The sequence below is a fragment of the Dipodomys merriami genome, unplaced genomic scaffold (assembly GCF_024711535.1).
Source record: "Dipodomys merriami isolate MVZ:Mamm:240054 unplaced genomic scaffold, mDipMer1.0.p SCAF_23, whole genome shotgun sequence".
Lineage (NCBI taxonomy): Eukaryota > Metazoa > Chordata > Mammalia > Rodentia > Heteromyidae > Dipodomys > Dipodomys merriami.
In genome coordinates, this window is record NW_027203715.1 from 7738166 (window position 1) to 7758892 (window position 20727).

Below are 20727 nucleotides of genomic sequence, written 5' to 3' on the forward strand. Positions count from 1 at the left end.
ATATTGCCAACTGCATGACAGGCTATGCTGCAATTCTTCCATCGATTAATTGTTCCTGTCCTAGAAGTGGTAGAGAAATCTTTCTCTGTACTGAGGACCAAAGGTTGATAAGTTTTGTGAACTCACTGATTTACTCCTTTCTTTTTTGTTCTGTTTCCCTTTCATTATATTTTAATGTGAAAATACCATACATAGGGGTTACAATTACATGATCAAGGTAATAAGTAAACTTCTTAAAAAGCATTGTTGCCTCCTCCTTTGTTTCCCCTTACCATTCCTTCCCTTATTCCCCCCCCCACACACACCGCCCAGTGCCAAAGTTGTAAAGTTTGATTTTTGACATAACGTCTTGTACAATGGGTCCATCTGTATCTCTATTTAAACAATTTGTTTTTTTCCTTTCCCTACCCAAATTATACCAACATCAAATACAATGAAAACAGGAGTTATACCATGGGCAAGGGACATACAAAGCAACAAAGAAATCATCTTATAAATATGTTAGAAAAAATAGCAAGAAAGAAAAACCATTTCTTAACACAACTGGGCAGTAACAGGTAATGACTCTGTCGGGGAGTGTTTGATGGCGTTGCTGCAGGTGGTAGGTAGAGTCAAAAAGAGGAGGTGGTACTCCTAAGGGATCATTTGTTTTAGGAGCATTTTTCGATCTTGCCGCGGATATCTCCCTACTGCTAGCAACCCAAGAGATGTGTCCCCCCCCCTGGATATTTCTTCACTATGCTTAGACCAAATAACATTGTTTAGAAAATGAAAAGAAAATTCAGAATGACACACAGGGTAAGATAAAGGCGACTGTGTGAAAGATGTCTCAGAGTGACAAAGAAAATCATGAAGTAAGGAAAACAACCCTGTAACACAAATCTTCGTACCATGCCTTTCTTCAAAGTTGATGAGAGTGCTAGAGGGCTTAATGATCTCATAGTGGCTGAACTGTACTATATATGAGACTCTCTGAGCACTGAACAACTACAGGGAAATCATCAGGCAAGAAATTCCTGTCTTTAGGGAAAGTCTTCCATCCATACTTGAGGACGATGTATCTAGTGTGTACAAGTTCACCTGTCAGGATGAAGTTGTCATCCTTGATCTAAGCTTGGTAGAGCTAGAGTGGATCACTTTTAGGTCATCCGCATGATCCAAAAATGAGTCCTCATATACACATCCCACTAAAGTTACAGATTTTAGAGAACTTACTAGGGTCTTGTACAGAATTTTTTCACTGTTAAAATCTGTGCATATACACATGCTAAAAGAAGTTGGGTACATAGAATGTAACCTCTTATACTGGGATAGACTGAAAACTAAGAGTTTCCTACAGTGCACTTAAACATTTTCTAGAAAAAAAACATTGTGCCTTCTTAGCATCAAAATGAATCTGAACATGGGGCCGAGAAGGTGGCTTAGTGGTAGAGTACTTGCCTAGCATGCATGAAGCCCTGGGGTTCCATTTCTCAGCATTAAATAAACAGAAAATACCAGAAGTGGCTCTGTGGCTCAAGTGGACAGTACTCAGGCCTTGAGTTCATGCCCCAAGACTGGAAAAACAAAATAAATAAATCTTGCCCTGCACTGGTGGCTCACACCTGTAATCCTAGCTACCCAGGAGGCTGAGATCTGAGGATCAAAGTTCAAAGCCAGCCCGGGCAGGAAAGGCCATGAAAATTTTAACTCCAATAAACCACCAGAAAACAGGAAGTGGTGCTGTGGCTCAAGTGGTAGAGAGCTACCCTTGAGCTGAAGAGGTGAGGGACAGCACTCAGGCCTAGGTTCAAGCCATATGACTAACCAAAAAGTAAATAAAAATAAATACATTCATAAGCAAATAAATCTGAACAGAAGACAGTTATGACGACCTTTACTACATGTTTCCATCTCTTTGTCCCAGGTTTTGCCTTAGAGACTATGGTGTTTCCATTTTAGAGATGCAGAAAGAATGCAGACTGTGGGGAGCTTCTGGGGAAGAACAGTGGAAATTCAGTGTACAATTCTGATTATGCATGGATGTATGATGAACATTTTCATCTCTTCATACTATGTTAGGATCCTTTACCATTATTCCTGTTTACTTGCCATTCTCTAGTACTTATCAGCAGAAATGTTCATCCAAATGACATAAAGCAAAGTTACACTTACTCTATCATTCCAGCACATGCCCAAATTGCCAATTTTTCATGTTGACATTGATCAAAGTCCCATTTTTTTACCTTTGTGTGATTTGGCATTTTTCCATTCCCTAGTCTAGCCACTAACCTATGTCCTTCACCTTCAAAATGCAGTACCCATCATTTTAAAACTTAAAAATAATTTGAACACTTAAAAGTCTCCAATCAGGCATGCTGATGCATATCTATAACCCCAGCTTATCAAGAGACAGAGATTGGAAATACAGAAGTTTGATGACAGCCAAGAAAAAGTGACACTCCATCGTAAACAAGTTCAGCCTGCTGATCCATACTTGTAAATCCAGTGGCATGGAAGGTGTAGGTAAAAATACTGTAAGACAAAGCTAAACCTAGGCAAAAATGAAAAAGCCTATCTGAAAAATCAAAAAAGTGAAAAAAAGCTGGAGACATGTTAGAGAAAATGCCTAACATGTGTGAGGCCTGGGTTTTATATCGAGAAATAAACATTAAAAACACTAATGTTCTACAACTAAACACTGACCATTGTAGGGGAGAGCAGTTTAAAGACAAGATTTTTGTTTTGTTTTGCCTTGTTTTTGTTTGTGTGTTTTGCTGTTGGTTGCAGGGCTTTTGTTGGATGTTGGAGCCAACATTTTCATAACCAGATAAGAAAGCATACCTATTCATAAACAGATGAAAAATCATATCTAGATCTGCATTTTGGAGAAATGATTGATTTACCAAGAGAAGCTGATGACCATTCATAAGGGTAGCATACAACTAAACCGCAGCACCACACACTTGATTCACCTCAATTCACAGCTCAATTCTGTGTTTATGGGCCTAGGTTTTTCCACAAAACACAGGAAATGAAGCTTCTTAGTCATGGTCTCTAGATTTTCTTTTCCTCATGTTATCTCATTTCCTCATAAGGTCTCTTCTAGTCTAAGACAGAAGCCGATGGGATTGGGGAGGCATTCCCCCCATAGAATTCCTAACAATCACATGCCTAAGATCAGATAAGCCACATGAACATCCCTGAAACAAAATCCATAATCCAGAAATTGCCCCACATTCATCTAGAACAAGGTAAATTCCTTCAGAGTCTACAAGGGTGTAACATTCTTAATAATATCAAAATCAAATGATATTCACAGTCATTTATTTAAAACAGCCTATTTTCATATAGCCTATATACATACTCTTATGTGCTTTAAATGATCTGTAGGTTACTTGTACCTAATATAATGTAAGCATTATGTTAAATGCCTTATACAGTATTATTTAAAGGGATCATGCAAGAAAAAAGGTTTAAAAATGTCAGCAAAGTTGCAAGTATCTTTTCTGAATAATTTTGAACTACATTTTTTGAACCCAGAGATATGGAAGCCACTAAGACAAAAGAAAAATTGTATGAAAATGAAAGTAATTTGATGGGATAATTCAGCCTAATAATAAATTTAAGTTAGGGCTGGGGAAGTAGTTCAATGATAGGCCACTAGCTAGCATATATGAGGTCCTGGGTTTGAGATTGAACATAAGAAAGAAAAAGGCAAGACAAAGGCAAGGGAAGGGAAAAGGAAAAGGTGGGAGCAGTGCCAAGAATAAAAGCAAACTCAAAAGGAAATTCAAAGCATAGGCAAGGCAAAGGACAAAGAGGCTAGGACTAGGAAAGAGAAAAGGAAAAGGAAAAGAAGGGAAGAGAAGGGAAGAGAAGGGAAAAGGGAGAGGTGTAGTAGGAAGGGGAAAAGCAAAAGGGGAAAGAGGAAAGAGAAAGGGGAAGTGGAAGGGAAGGGGAAAAGGAGGTGTCATAAGATTGATAAGATGAAAGCTTCCGAGCTAATAAAAAGATCCACCATGCATCCATGTTCTGACAGATAATGATACTAGTAAATGCAGTTGAACCATAGGGTGCCCTTTACTTGGTTGAACATTATATCTGGCTGCATCTGGCCAGATGATAACAAATGAGATGATCATCAAAATGAGTGGACTCAATTAAGAAGATGGCCATTCCTAATGTGAATGAATATCATCTAGTTCCTACACAACAGAATTTTTTAAAGAAGATTGAGTAAAGGAGAAATTCCTTTTATTCTGCCTGTGTACTGGAGCTCTGACATCAATCTACTTCTGCTCTCACAACAAAACTTGCACTACATGCATCTCACTTTTCAGATCAGCTCTCTTGAGACTTGATTTCTCAAAGCTTTTCTGCCATCCTGCTACATAATTTGTGGTTCTCAATCTTCTGCTTCTCTTTAACAATTCAGAATAGTATCTCTTTTGTAACCTGACTCTTCTGATTATCAGAGTCAACAGGATGGACTTTACCAATCAGTCTTTAAGCTTTCTTTTAATTTCAACTGGATTTCTGTAGAAGCCCACATTGAGAACTTTGTTTGACTCCCATTTTCAGATTGTCTTAAATGCCTACAATTTACCATTAATTTTTCATGGGAACATGAAGATTAACCATTTACCTCTCCAAACACTGAAGTCTGTATTGATTGTGTGCCTGTGTATCCACTGTATAAAAAGCTTCTGGTTCCAAATACAAAATCTTTCCTATCACATCCTACCTAAGGTTTAACCGTAGTTGCTGTTTTAAAACATTTGTAGGTGTCAGTCTCTTTCTCTATGAAATAAAGATAGCTGATATCCCTATCAGAGACTAATGGTAAAGATTACTTAAAAGAAACAGTACCAATGATCTAAAACTAGATTGGAGTAATCTTGTCTTGTCAAAAAAAATCACTCCAATCCCTCCCAAGAAGACAGCACAAATCTAATTTACAACATTCAAAATTACAAGTGTCCAAAAACACCTATCACCTTATCTTACCAAGTCTTCTGGAGTGCTGACTGGTACTCCAGGTTTGTGGTTTTCCATAGCATGGTCTGCCCAAAGGTGGTACTGCAAGAGGACTGTTAGAAAAAAGATTTTATCAAAATAAATGAGAATAATGCACATGATAACTTTAATCTGATACATACATTAATATGCTAGATCCTAAACAAGTCTCAATAGACAGGTGCATGAAACAAGTATTATGTGCACTTATTTGAAAGTGTGTCACCTTCTTGTGCAAAAGTTTTATACTCTCAAGACACATACACTGGTATCTTCATTTGGTCCTAATCATCTCAGCCCCCTCCCCTCTCTTTCATAATAGTCAATAATTTGGGAATTTGATTGAGAAGTGCATTCAAGGCTATCAAAGATTAGACTGACCTTGCTTATGATATGCCACACAGGCTAAACAGAGAAGTCAGCTCTATGAACAGGTTATCAGAATAAGGCTTGGTTAATGCACTAAATTATTGAAGATTGTATATCCTGCCTTTCCAGTGAACACAGCTTCTCCTAATCTAAGGACCCTGGGAAAAAGGACAGGACCGAATTTCAGGGTCAGGGAGAAAGCCCATGAGTAGAGAAGGATCCTACATAAACTCCACGTTGCCTCAAAATTGGGCAGGTAAGACTCATGATTGTGTGCCAGAGTACACTCCTGTACGCTGAAGGGTGAAGGTGGGAGAAGAGTCTGATCACTCCTGTTCTTTACAACTCTGCAGACTCATGGCGAAGGTAACAAGAAGATATTGTTTTAATTGGCTTTATCATTGTTTGAAAATACCAAAGATAGCTAAGTGTAGTAGCACAAGCTGTAATCTCAGCTACTTGGCAGGCAGAGATCAGGAGCATTACACTTCAAGGCCAGCCAGAGTAAAATGGTCGTGAGTCTTCATTTCTCACAGTAAAAGCTTAGAAGGGAGGTCCATGTCTGTCATGCAGATATGTAGGGATCATAAAGAAGACTGCAGGCCAGGCCAGCCTCCACAAAAGCACAAGATCTTATCTCAAAACAAACTGAAGCAACATTAGACCCAAGACTAAAGTACCTGACTCAGAAAATGCCTACCAACACAGTGCTCTGAATTCAAATCACAGAGCAACAAAGCAACCACACAACAAACCAAACCTAAAAATTGAAAAACAAAAACCAGAAATACTTCAAAGATCTTCATATATTCTGACTTGCTCCTAGATGGACGATAGCTTTGCCCCAGCCTTGATTCAGTGATTAAACTTCAGTGGACACAGGGACAGTAGACCACACCTGTAATCCTTCCTATTCAGAAGGTGGAGATCAAGAGGACAGTAATTCAAGGCCAGTCAAAAATTCACAAGCCCTCACCTCAAGAAAAACTGGTGTGGTGGCACATGCCTGTTGTTCCAGTTATGGAGGATGTATAAACAAGAGTACAGAGGTCCAAGAATAACCCCAAAATCCTATTCAGAAAATAAAGCAAAAGGGCTGGGAGGCCCTACCTCCATAAGTAGGGCACCTAATTACCTACCTAGTGCAAGACACTAGGTTCAACCCCCCAGAATTGCCCCTGCCCTGCAAAATAAAAAAAGAAAAGAAAACAGCTTAAAATGGACTTACTCTGCTTCATGGAAACCAATCTCAAAAGGTAGGGAGGATTAAACCTTCTAAGGATGCCTATAGAACTTAGTGCACTTTGTGGGTCTGGTCTACAGTGGAGGAAATAAAGTTAGCACCCTTTTACTAGTCACACCTAAAACTGCTACTACTGGAGCAAGCAGTTGGTATCATATGCATAACTTCCTAGGTTTGATTCCTAGCACAAAGGGAAGAAAAGGACACAGAGGGCAGAAATGGAGACAAGAGGGCAGAGAAGTGTAGAAGAGGGGAAGGAAGAAGGGAGGCAAACTTTTATGTAGTATTTGAAACTATGAAATCTACAATATAATGTGGAAAAACAGACTGCAAATAAAGTGCTTTTGATTTGTATAAAACAGGAAAGTGCTGGAATGTGACTTAGTGGTATAGGCTTGCCAAGCATGAATGAAGCCTTAGGTTCTATTCCTCAGTACCATATAAAAGGCCAGAAGTGGCACTGTGACTCAAGTGATAGAGCACCAGCCTTGAGCAAAAAGGCTCAGGGATAGTGCCCAGGCCCTGATTTTAAGCCCCAGGACTGGCAAACAAAACAAAATAACACACACCACACACACACCACACACACACACACACACACACACACACACACACACACACACACACACACACACACACACACACTATAGAAAAGGGAAAAACAGTGACTTTAGCTCAAGACAGTGGCTCCAGGACCAAATATTCGTAGTAGCAATAAGGCAGGAGTAAAGGCTTTCCTGATCTCTGAGGCTTACCCCTGAAGATAAAATATAAAAAGGACCTCACATCAAAAGCCTTCAGAAGTTGCAAAATAGATGAGTGAACAGCAGTGACATGGCAAGTTAGATCCCTGAACAGGAATGAACAACTCAAGAAGCTGTTCTAACACAAAGTCTGGGAAATGAGGCAACCTCTATGATGTACAGGATGTAATATCAGCCTGGATCAATTATTCAACAGCTGTCCAGTGGCATTGAACAGGCAGAACATAGAGGTCTGATGATACCTTTCTTGGGAGCAGACTCTGATTTTATTGTAAATAAATCTATTCAGGTAATCTAATACATTTCAGTTTATTTTTTGTAGGGAAAGCATGAGTACTCCACAAAAGACATCCTCCTTCCCTCCCAGAGAACAACACCTACAACAGAACCTTCCCTCTAACCAAGAAGAATGCATGGTTGAAAGCAGTTAAATCCAAAATGCAAGCAGATATGACCAAGTAAACAGGTCTCAAGAAACAAAGGATCTCCACTCAATTCGTCTTATCATTTCTAAATGACTCAATGTACTTGACATTATATATATATATATATATATATATATATATATATATATATATATATATATATATATATATGCAAATCTGAGGGAAGCTAGAAGGAAGACACAGAATCAGAGTGAAACAGGAAAATATACAACAGAGGGGCCCATCAGCTGCAATGGACATTGATGAAAATAAACTAAGCAACTCAAGGGCAGCCATGGGAGGGAGCGAAGGAGAAAGAAAGAGGGAACAGCTTACACTAAGCAAAAGGAAAGAAATGTACATATCACCCAATGTGGAAGAAATAGTTGTATTGTCAAAACTCATAGAATTCAAACATTATAGACCATGATAACGACTATTTGCCTTGTGAAGGTTAAAGTGTGTTTGTGACTTTAATTATCACTATTTCACAATACTGTGAAATTTGTGAAATATATGAAATCACTTAATCACAATAAAGGCATTTCCAACATCTAATGAGTATCACTGCTGAATTAGTTCACCCTTTCTCTCATCGTTTCTGTAGTTCGCCTTCCCCTCCACAAATTAGATAAACTTTCATACAAGACAAAATGTACAGATATCAAAAACAGAGGCAAAAGGTTTGGGGGGAACCAGAAAAATACAAGAATTGCAAAAAGTAAAATAAAGAGCTTCTTGTTTCTACTTCTTGGAGTTCACTTCGGTAAGCTGTTTATTTCATCTCAAGTAAAATGTCTGATATGACTTAAAAATAAGAATAAAAAAGCCAGGAGTGGTGGCACAAGCCTATAACCTCAGCAAATAGGAGCACTATGAATTAAAAGCAAACCTGGGCAATACACTGGATGGTAATGCCTTATCTCAAAAATTCAAGAACAAGCTTGAAAACCCCATGCCAAGTGAAAGAGCCATACTGCTATATGTTTTACCCATTTAAGATGGAGTAGCAAGTCACAGAGACAGAAAGCAGAGCAGTGGCTACAAGGGGCCGAGGGGAAAAGGAATGATGAATGCCTTTCCTGGTTAACCTGCCTAACCTGGTTAACAACAGTCCCTGTGTACAATCTTCTGGATACACTAAATGCTGCTAAAGCATACATATTGAAACTATTCATTTCATAGAAGATAAATTACATTTCAATAGTAACACTCAAGAAAATGAAAAGGCAAACCACAGACTGGCTGGCACTGTTGCCATTAGAAATTTCTTAATGAAAGACTTGTCTCTGAAAGGAAGATAGTGGAAAAATCAACACCAATAAAGATAACAACTCAATAAAAGTATGCAGAGCACTGAGAACAGACAATTCATTTAAGAAATGAGACAAATAAAATTCCTTTTTGCAGGAGAAACTTACACACTGTCCAGGAAGCATGCCCTCCAATGACAATCCAGCTGTGCTAGTCCCCTAGTAAGTCTACCTGCAGAAGGGTCCTCTGGATGTCCCAGTGGGACAGACGCCTTAGAGGCAGAGTTGCAACTCTGACCACTTCAGGAGAACCTTAGCAAAATGGAGTGTGGAAACAGCGTAGATGATCCTAGTACCTAGACAAGTCCAGGCAAGGGACCAAGGGCCTGCAAGATCCTCAGAGAAGCACAAAGCCAGAAGCTGTGTGCCAGAACAGGTCTACCTATGACGTCCTGAGAGCAAGACAATCCATAGAGGCACAGTGAAAGTTGAACAAAAGAAGTTAGTTTACACTATTTACACCAGAAAGGGGTCCTGAGTCTACCTTGTCCTCGGCTAGATACCCAGAACCAAGAGCCGCCTCAACCACCACACCTCCAAGCCTCCAGTGGGCAGCCCCAACCCTCCCACCTTTATTAGTTGCTCTGCAAACCACCAATTAGTAGGTCTGCAAACCTCCAAACCTCAGACCTCCAAAGCTCCAAAGCTCTGAAACTCCAAAGGGGAAGGCTTTTCCCGTCCTCCTCCACTGCAGGCCTCTCCATTCTCCACAGGCCTGCCCTGCTCTGCTCTAGGAGGTGCCTCTCCACAAGCCTCTCTAGAGTGAGGTCCCACATGGCCTCCAGAAAAGGCACTAAATGACCTTCAGAGGAGGCCCCGAATGAGCTCCAGAGGAGGTCCCAAATGACCTCCAGAGGAGGCCCCAAATGGCCTCCACAGGCCCACCCTGCTGTGTTGCAACAAGCTTTCCCCTACTCCCTCCTCTACTCCCTTCAAAACTCAGGGTTTTCCTTTACACTCCTCCCCTCAGGACTCCAGGTCTGCTCCAGACTCCTCCCCTTGGGACTCCCAATCTGCTCCGGACTGCTCTCCTCAGTACTCCTGATATCCTCAAGTCTCTGTCTGCACTGGACTCCCCTCCCCCAGAACTCCTGGTCTCCTCCCTATGGACTGTTTACCCCCTAAGTTCCCATGACCTCAGAGCACTCAGCCTATATATACCCAAATAGGCTGCTGCCTTCCCCCAATAATGGTTTCAAGCCACCATTCATGCTTATCCCTCAAGCTGCCCCCTGTCCAATCCCAATATGCAGCTCTCCATGTGAGCCTCCACACCCTCTTTTGGTGGCCTGACATGCACCTTTCAGCTGCATGTCCCTCCTGCAGCACCAGGTGGGGCAGTGACGTCAGAACCTCAATGTCCAGCACTGTCCAGTGGCCAGGTGTGCCGAGCGCGGGTGTGCGAAGATCAGTCTGTGAGGCCCCAGTCTGTAGATCAGTGATGCTTGCCTCTTGATGCCTGCCCCCTCCAGCAGGCTTGACCAGGGGTTGCGCTAACTATCAGGCCCCTGCTGACTATCAGGGCCTATGGGTTATGACAGTCTCGGGGTCCACCAGGCAGAGGGGCCGGGCCATCTGTGGCTGGGTCCCAGGGCAGTGCAAGACCAGGGTCTGTGGCCTGAATGGCCAGTGTAAAGACCTAGACAAGGCTCTGATGAGGCCTCGGGACAAGCAGGACAGCCTGACCCCTTTCTGAATGGCCTTGGGGCCCAGGGTGAAGGCATCCAGGACAGACTAGCTCTGTGCTGAGGCTAGGCTACATCCAGGATTCAGGGGCACAGAGGCCAGCGGGCTTCCAAGTTCTGAGGGTGTGGAGGCCAAAAGAGGCAGCAGTAAAGGTGCCCATCCCTGCACGGCAGTCCAAGTCCTCCCCGAAATACTCCAGGGGTCTCCAGGATGCTCCAGGGGTGCTCCAGGGATCCCAGGATGCTCGAGGGCTCCTCCCCAATGGCCCGGCTGTTGGAGGGTGGGACCAGGCTCAGGCCGCTCCCCTCCAACCTCTGCTGCTGCCACGCAGTAGCCATGACACCTCCCGCCTCTCATGAAGCTCCAGAAAATCTCCAGTGGCACTGTGGATCAAAAGGTAGAGTGCTCACCTGGAGCAGAAAAGCTCAGGGACAGTTCCCAGGCCCTGGGTTTAAGCCCCACAGCTAGCAGGAAACAAGGCGGGCGGGGGGGGGGGGTGAGGGGTAAAAACAGGCAGTGTGACTATTGTCAAACATAAAAATGGACACTTGAAGGCACGTGCCACGATGGAGTATGGTACACTCATCTGTGTCATCTCATTTGGCAGGCATTTTCCTGATCATTTGTACTGTATGGCAACAACCAAACAGGAATGAGGTAAAGGGTCTGGGTACAGTATAAAGAACTTCAAAGCATTTTTCGTCCATTCTCATGCATAATCAGAAAGTACACCGAATGTCCACCGCTCTCCCCAGGACCTTCCCACAGTGTCCCTTCTGTCTGCAGCCCTAAGACTGAAGCACCACGCAGCCAAAGGCACGGCTCTTGACAAAGAGCTGAAACACGGAATGAGAGAGCCCAAGAGTTGTCTGTTCAGGTTTTATTTTGATATTGAGAAAGTACAAATTTTTCTACAGAAAGGACCACAAGCTCCGAGTAGGAATCACTTTCTAGTTGTGAGTCTCTGTGTAAGAGTTACATTCCATGCAGCCAAATTCTTTCAGGATGAGTATGTACACAGATTTGAACAATGACATCATTCTGTACAAGTCCATAGTGAGCCCCCCCAATCTGTGATCCTTGGTCATCACTTACAGATGACCTGAAAGAGATTTCCCCTAGCTCTAGCAAACGCATGCAGATCAAGGATGACAACTTCATTCTGATAGATTATCTTCAAGTGTGGGTGGAATCCATCAATGTCACCTTCCCTAAAGACAGAATTTTATGCCTGATGACTTCCCTGTTGATATTCAGTATTACAAGTGTGTCATATATAGTCCAGTTTAGCTACTATGAGATCAGTAAGCCCTCTTGTGCCCTCACCAACTTCGAAGAAGGATTGACAGGATCACACTGGTCTAGGAAACAATGGGGTGATAAGATCGGAACTTTTGTTACACTTTTTTCTCCTCTTCAGGATTTTGTCACTCTAAGACACCTTTTATACATTCACCCTTTATTTGCCCTGTGTGGCATTCTGACACCTAACAGCTTGTATTTTCTTTTTCTCTAAGCAATGGTATGAGTCCAAGCATACTGAAGAAAACCACATCTCTTGCATATTTGGAAATAGATCTTCATGCAAGATCAAATAATGCTCCTAAGAGTCAACAACACTCACAGACAGAGTTGTCACCCCTGGAAAAGCAGCTCATTAATAACATGGGTGCCTTGATGCCACTGCTTTGTCCTCTCATTGAGCAGGCAGAAAACTATCTCCTGGAGAGGTAAGTTCAGCCACTTTGTTCCAAAATCCAGTATTGAAGGGTCATTCTAGAAACCAGTGAAAGACACCAAGGCTATGAAAACTGGGTAATGGGTTGGAGCAGGAGATGAGTCAGTCAGAAATCATGTTTTCAGCATGGCAAAGGACATAGCTAGCAAGATCAATAGAAAGCCCACGGATTGGGAGAAGATCTTCACTAGCCATACAACAGACAAGGGTCTCATATCTAAAATATACCTGGAACTCAAAAAATTAAATCCGCCAACAACAAATCTTCAAAGAAACAACTGCCCAATAAATAAGTGGGCTAAAGACTTAAAGAGAAACTTCTCTGAAGAGGAAAGAAGGATGGCCAATAGACACATGAAGAAATGGTCAATCTCTCGAGCCATAAAAGTAATGCAAATCAAAACAACATTGAGATACCAGCTCACCCTAGTTAGAACGGCTATAATCAAGAACTCTAATAACAACAGATGTTGGAGGGGATGTGGACAGAAGTGGTTGGTGGGAGTGTGAACTTGTTCAACCACTTTGGAAAGCAGGATGGAGGTTCCTCAAAAGACTCCACATATAGCTCCCCTATGACCCAGCAATCCCACTTTTGGGCATTTACCCAAATGTTCACAAACATGACCACACTAAAGCTACCAGCACGACTTGGTTTATTGCAGCCTTATTTACCATAGCTAAGATATGAAACCAATCCAGATGCCCATCAGTAGATGAATGGATCAAGAAAATATGGTATATATATACACAATGGAATTCTATGCCTCCATCAGAAAGAATGACATTGCCCCATTTTTTAGGAAATGGAAAGGCTTGGAAAAATTATATTAAGTGAAGTAAGCCAGGACAAAAGAAACATAGGTCCCATGGTTTCCCTTATTTGCAATAACTAGTATATGTCTGAGTCAAATAGAAAAGTTCAGATAAGTTGATGTTAGGGAAATGAACCCTAAGATATGTCTCCAAATGTTTTTACTTTCATGCGATTGTTTCTAACACATTTATAAGATTATTTCTTTGTTGCTTTGTATGTTCCTCTCAAACGGTATAACCCATGCTTTCACTGTACTTGATGATGTTATAATTTGTGGCGGGGAATGGAAAAAACAAATCGTTTAAATGGGGATACAGGTGGACCCATTGCAACAATGAGACATACAAGTCGTTTTGTTGAAAACGAACTTTACAACTTTGCTGGGGCAGGAGGGTTGGTTGCAGGGAGAGGATGGGATGGGAAGGGGAAACAAAGGAGGAGGCTACAATGCTTGATAAAAAATGTAGTTATTATCTTGTCCATGTAATTGTAACCCCTCTGTACAATATTTTCACAAAAAAAGAAAAAAAAGAAATCATCTTTTCAATAAATAAGCTGTTTGCATCTTGAAAGCTGTGAAATATTGGTAGTTCTATCATTTCCCTATCAAGAGTGTTTATTAACAAAATATTTTTAGAATTGCAGTTGGCAAAAGCAATGGTTTTTATAACTACAGTTTACAATGTGTAAACTACTAGTTCTGGGTAGCTAAATAAGTTCACATCCCTCAAGATTAAAATCCACTTGCTTAGTCACACTAGCCAGATTTTCTGTGCCCAGTAGGCCAAGTGTAGCTGAGGATGGCCATCCTGGAATCTGAACCTGAAAACACTTCCATCATTGCAGGAAGTCCTAATGGAAGGTAATCGATTCAAAATATGATCACAACAAGCACATCAGGGTCTCTACATTGCTCACTCCTTTTTTGGCCTCCATGTTTACTCAGCCTCTTCTTTGCTTTTTCATAGGTATTTTCCTGTGATTCTATCACAAATACACAGTGTGCCCTTTAACTAAAACCCTCTTAATTTTCTAAAAGGGCTGTTTGTTTGAATTTGAGGTCTTACTATGGAGCTCAGGCTAGCCTTAAACTTTCATTTCTCCTACCTTAATTGCTATAGTGCTGGGTCATACAGATATATGGCGCTACATCAGGTATCACATTTTGTTTTATTTTTTAAATTTTAATTGTTATTTTTTTGTGAACATACTGTACAGAGGGGTTACAATTACATGGGCAAGACAATGAGTACATTTCTTATCAAGCATTGCAGTCTCCTCCTTTATTTACCCTTCACATGCCTTCCCAGGTTCCCCCTCGCTCCCCATCCCAATCCCTCCCCCCCCCCGCACCAAACTTGTAAAGTTTGTTTTTGACATGACAACTTGTACTTCTGATAGTTGCATCAGGTCCACCCCATCTCCTTCACAAATTATACCAACATCAAATATAGTGAAAGCAGGGGTTATAATGTTGGGGAGGGACATACAAAGCTACAAAGAAATAATCTTATAAATGAGTTAGAAACAAATGCATGAAAGAAAAAAAACATTTAAATACATATCTAAGGGTTCATTTTCCTAATATCACATTATCTGACTTTTCCTGCTTGACTCATACATATAGTAGATATTGCAAATAAGGGAAACCATGGGACCTATGTTCCTTTAGGCTTGGCTTACTTCACTTAATATAATTTTTTCCAAGCCTTTCCATTTCCTAACAAATGGGGCAATGTCATTCTTTCTGATGGAGGCATAGAATTCCATGGTGTATATATATCACATTTTCTTGATCCATTCATCTACTGATGGGCATCTGGGTTGGTTCCCTGTCTTAGCTATGGTAAATAATGCTGCAATAAACATAGTTGTGCTGGAAGCTTTAGTGTGGTCTTGTTTGTAAACATTTGGGTAAATTCCCAAAAGTGGGATTGCTGGGTCATAGGGGAGCTCTATGTGAAGTCTTTTCAGGGACCTCCATCCTGCTTTCCAAAGTGGTTGACCAAGTTTACACTCCCACCAACAATGAAGTAAGGATCCCTTCTGTCTACATCCCCTCCAATATCTGTTGTTGTTAGAATTCTTAATTATAGACATTCTAACTTGGGTGAGGTGGTATACCAATGTTGTTTTGATTTGCATTTCTTTTATGACTAGGGAGGTTGAGCATTTCTTCATGTGTCTATTGGCCATCCTTATTTCTTCTTCAGAGAAGTTTCTCTTCAAGACTTTAGCCCACTTATTTATTGGGCAGTTGTTTCTTTGAGAATTTGTTGTTGGGGGATTTAATTTTTTGAGTTCCAAGTATATTGTTGATATGAGACCCTTGTCCATTGTATGGCTAGTGAAGATCTTCTCCCAATCTGTGGGCTTTCTATTGATCTTGCTTGCTATGTCCTTTGCCATACAGAAGCTCTGCAACTTCATGCAATCCCATTTGTCCAAACTTTCTTTGATTTGTTGTGTTTCCGGGTCTCTATTAAGAAAATTTCGGTTTGAGCCAAGGAGACCTAGGGTTTCTCCTATTCCGTCCTGTAATATTTTCAGAGTGTCTGCTTTGACTCCGAGGTCATTGAACCATTTGGAGTTGATTCTGGTGCAGGGTGATATATAAGGATCTAGTTTTAGTTTTCTACAAGTAGTTAACCAATTTTTCCAGCACCATTTACTGAAGAGGCTGTCTTTCTTCCATTCTATTATTTTAGCTCCCTTATCGAAGATTACTTGGCTATAGGTCTGTAGGTTCATTTCAGGGTTTTCAATTCTATTCCATTGGTCCTGAGGTCTGTTCTTATGCCAGTACAAAGCTCTTTTGATTACTATGGCTTTATAGTAGAGTTTGAAATTTGGTATTGATATTCCACAAGCAGGGGTCTTTCCATTGAGGAGCATTTTTGCTACTCGGGGTCTTTTAATGTTCCATATGAATTTTTGGGTTGCATCTTCTATTTCCTTGAAGAATGAGGTTGGAACTTTGATAGGTATCACATTGAATTTGTAGATAGCCTTGGGAAGTATTGCCATTTTCACTATGTTAATCTTGCCAATCCATGAGCATGGGAGGTTTTGCCATTTTCTAACTTCTGTTTTGATTTCCTTTTTCAAGATTTTAAAGTTTTCAGCATAGAGGTCCTTCACTTCTTTGGTTAAATTAATTCCTAGGTATTTTATTTTTTGAGGGGCTATTACAAATGGAATTACTTCCTAATTTCAGCCATACTTTTCTCATTGTTGGCATACAGAAAAGCCATTGATTTTGGGGGAGTTAATTTTATAACCTGCTACTTTGCCAAAGTTTTGAATAAGCTTGAGTAATTTGGGAGTCGAGTCTATGGGATTGTTTAAATACAAGATCATGTCATCTGCAAAGAGGGAAAAGTTTATTTCTTCTTTCCCTATTTGGTTCCCCTTTATGTTTGCATCTTGTCTTATTGCTGTAGCTAGGCATTCTAATACTAGATTGAAGAGAAGTGGAGAGAGTGGACAGCCTTGTCTTGTTCCTGAGTTAAGAGGAAATGGCTTTAGTTTTTCACCATTAAGTATAATGCTGGCTGTAGGTTTGTCATATTCAGCCTTTATTGTATTGAGCAATGTTCCAAGGATTCCTAATTTTTGCAAAACCTTCATTATAAACCGGTGGTGGATCTTGTCGAATGCTTTTTCTGCATCTATTGAGATAACCATGTGGTTCTTATCCTTGCTCCTGTTGATGTGATGAATAATATTAATTGATTTGCGTATATTGAACCAGCTTTGCATCCCTGAAATGAATCCTGTTTGATCGTGGTGTATGATTTTTTTGGATGAATTGTTGAAGGCGATTGGCCAAAATTTTGTTGAGAAGTTTTGCATCAATGTTCATCAAAGATATGGGTCTATAGTTCTTTTTCTTTAATGAGTCCCTGCCTGGTTTTGGGATGAGGGTTATGATGGCTTCATAGAATGTGTTTGGTAATGAACTTTCTCTTTTAATATCATTGAAGAGTTGGAGGAGTATTAGTGTGAGCTCTGCTTTGAAGGCCTTGTAGAATTCCTCTGTAAAACCATCTCGTCCTCGACTTTTCTTAGCTTGGAGGTCTCTCCTTGCTGTTTCTATTTCAGTGCTTGATATGGGCCTGCTAAGCTGGTTTAACTCATCTTGGTTTAGTTTTGGCATGTCAATATTTGCTAGGAAAAGGTCCATTTCTGTCAAGTTCTCAAATTTATTAGCATAAAGTTTTGAGAAGTATTCCCTTTTAATGTTCTGAATCTTGGTTGTTTCCATGGGGATGTTTCCATTCTCATCTCTGAGTTTATTTATTTGGGTATGTTCTCTTCTTTTTCTGATAAGATTTGCTAAGGGTCTGTCAATTTTGTTAATTTTTTTGAAGAACCAACTCTGTGTTTTGTTGATTCTTTCTATAGTTTTTTTGGATTCTAATTAATTCTGATTTAATTTTAATTATTTCTTTCCGTCTACTGGATTGTGGTTTATGTTGCTGCTCTTTTTCAAGGAGGTTCAGATGTCTCATTAAATTGTTGGTTTCAGATCTCTCCAATTTGTTGATGTAGGAGCTCAGAGCTATAAACTTGCCTCTGAGTACTGCCTAGGTATCACATTTTAAAGATAATGTCATATATGCTTATGAGCTTTATCTTTCTTTTGGTATTTTACTTATTTGTGGAAAAAGTCGTCACTATATTTACTTGGACCTATGATGCATCAAACCCTATACTCTTAAGAAAATGCATTTTTTGGCTTTGACTGATCACTGATAATCTGGATACTAGGAAGATTCAAAAAGAAAGTATTTCCTGTCCCTTAAAGATCATCTCTAATTCAGTTTCGAGTTTAGAAATGTCTCTCCAGAAGAAAACTTTTGGTACAAGTTAGGACTCATCTTGGAGTACTGTCTTCAGAGGTAGCAGAAGCCAGTCACACCAAAGTGCAAAGAATTTTAGCAAATCTTTTCCTGAAGGGATGCTTTGGTGCTCAGCAGAGAAAAACACACCCAGGTGCCAGAAATTTCCTGGGTAAAGGAAAAGTGTACAAAACATGGAGCATGGAGGTCAGAAGATACTAAGAAATGTTTTATCTAGCTCTTCCTACCCATTATGCATACATCTCTTCTGAAATACATGATGGTCCATTTAGTTTCCATCTGAGGCCCAGATGACACACAGAGGACTGGGCAGTGGATCCCTATGAAGCTGAAAATGGAGGCAAGGCTGATGTGTATATTTTCCCACCATTCTTATCTCCATTCACTTCCCCTCCAATTAGCATCCACATCCTCTAGTCAAGACAAATTTCAGTTTCCAGATACTCACTTTTATTCAACTGTTAGCTTTTTGATGGGGTTATGCCATGGAATCTCAATATACTCATACCTATCCCAACTGGGATAGGTGGAGGAAGGGAAATGATTGTACAAGATGTGCTGTGCACATAAATGGACTTGTTAAGTCAAAACTCTTCTCTAAAACTATTTGAAAGTAACAATAACTAACATGATAAAAATTGGGCAAAATGCTTCTGACAGGTCACAAAAGGCCCTGTGGATATCATGAGAGGTAGAGGGAGAAGATGCCCAATACCAGTAATTAGGGAACTGTGGATCAAAATCACTAGTTATTAAAGTGACAAAAACAAACAGGGCTGATTGTGCTAGGTTCTAAGAAGTGATGTGCTTAGCATGTCCCTAAAGTTTGCAGAGTGGCAGTGTGGGGAGATGGTGTGCACCGCTAGATCCCAGTGCATGCCAACAGGTGAAGGCAGGGGTAGACACACCCATGTCGGTAGAACATTGTCCACCACAGTCAAAGAAACAGGAAGCGGCCTAATGGCCCCTTGGCGGGTGACTGTTCACATCCTTCAAACCCTCCAACCTGCTCTGGTCCCCAGGACCCCAGGTGGCTCCTACCTCCTACCAGCCCCGGGCCCTGGCCGCCCTCTGCCCATCCTTTCTCCTTGCCTCCCCAGAGCATCTGGTGGGAGCACCCAAGGCAGGGCGTCAGGGCCCAGGGTTTGTCTTAGGTTCATGGGCCCACCCTGGCAGACCTCGTTCATCTGGTGGCTGGAGAGGCTTTGCCATACTACTGTAGAACAGAGAATCCATCTTTTCTGGCCATTTGTTTGAGTCTGGGGCACAAGAGTGAATCCTGAGACCCGTGGATGGGGCCCCGAGGTATCCGCATGTACTGAGGTGAGCCCAGCCAGAATCCTGGAGCCCAGAGTGGCTGCTGAGGTGAGCACTGCCCAGAGCTGGGAGCCGGGATCCCGGCCAGGGATTGGCCTCTGAGGTGAGGGCTGCAGGGAGCCATGAGTATGAGGGCCCCCAGCTGGGAGCAGCCACGGAGGTGAGCTCTTTCCAGAGGTGCCAAGCCAGGAGTGGCCTCAGAGGTGAGCTTTGACAGGAGGGGGGTGCCCAGAGAGGCCAGGGAGGGAGGCGTCAGCCCTGGAGCAGCCATGGTGAGCCCTGCCAGGAGGTGCCAGGGCCAGCCCAAGGACCGCCCCAGGCGGTCCCTGGCCTGATCCGGGTCTGGATCCCAGCCCTTGGTCCTAGGCTGCTCTGAGATCCCGGACAGACTCAGCCTCTAGTCCGACTTTGGCCCTGGTTCCGACTTGTTTCTGGACTCAGTCTGCTTCTAACACTCTAACACTTCGAGTCCCGTCTAGGGGCGCCCCAGGGTCTCTGGATCAAGCCAGGGTGGCCAGCACCGGGTGCTTCCTTCTGTTCAAGTCCTGCTCCCTCCAGACCTCAGCTGGCCAGCAAGCTGGCAGAAAGGCCAGAGATCCACGGCGACCTTTGATGGAGCAGGGTGGATGGGACGGCCAAGGGAGGAAGGGTCAGGGGTTGCCGGGGAGGGGGATGAAGGAAGGGGAGGGGAGCAGGTGGGACGCTAGGGGGACAGTAGGGGGACAGGAGGGGATGAGGAGGGGACAGGAGGGGGACAGGAGGGGAGACGAGGGGGAGTGTAGGGGGAAAGGTAGGGAGGCAGAGGGGAATGGGGGGACAGGAAGGGGACAAGTGGGGGATGGGGAGATGGGACGTGAAGAGGACGAGGACATGAGGGGTCGTGGAGGATAGCAGGGGGCTGGAGGGGGACAGGTAGGCCAGAGAGAGAGGGCAGAGGGGTGGGGAAAATGGTAGAGGGCAGGCGGGGAAGAGGAGGACTCAATGATATCAAAGTGCACTGGGCTGGCCTGAGGTCAGCCCAACTGAATCCTTGCCCTGGGCTGCCCAGAAACCCGGTCTGCATCATAGCCACTTGGCCCGGGATTCTGTGAGAATTGGCCAGCTGGCCTTCAGCCACTCATTTTCCCTAGGGATTGGATTATGGGGTGCCCCGATCACTTATTTTAAATTTATTTTTTGGCAGTACTGGGGT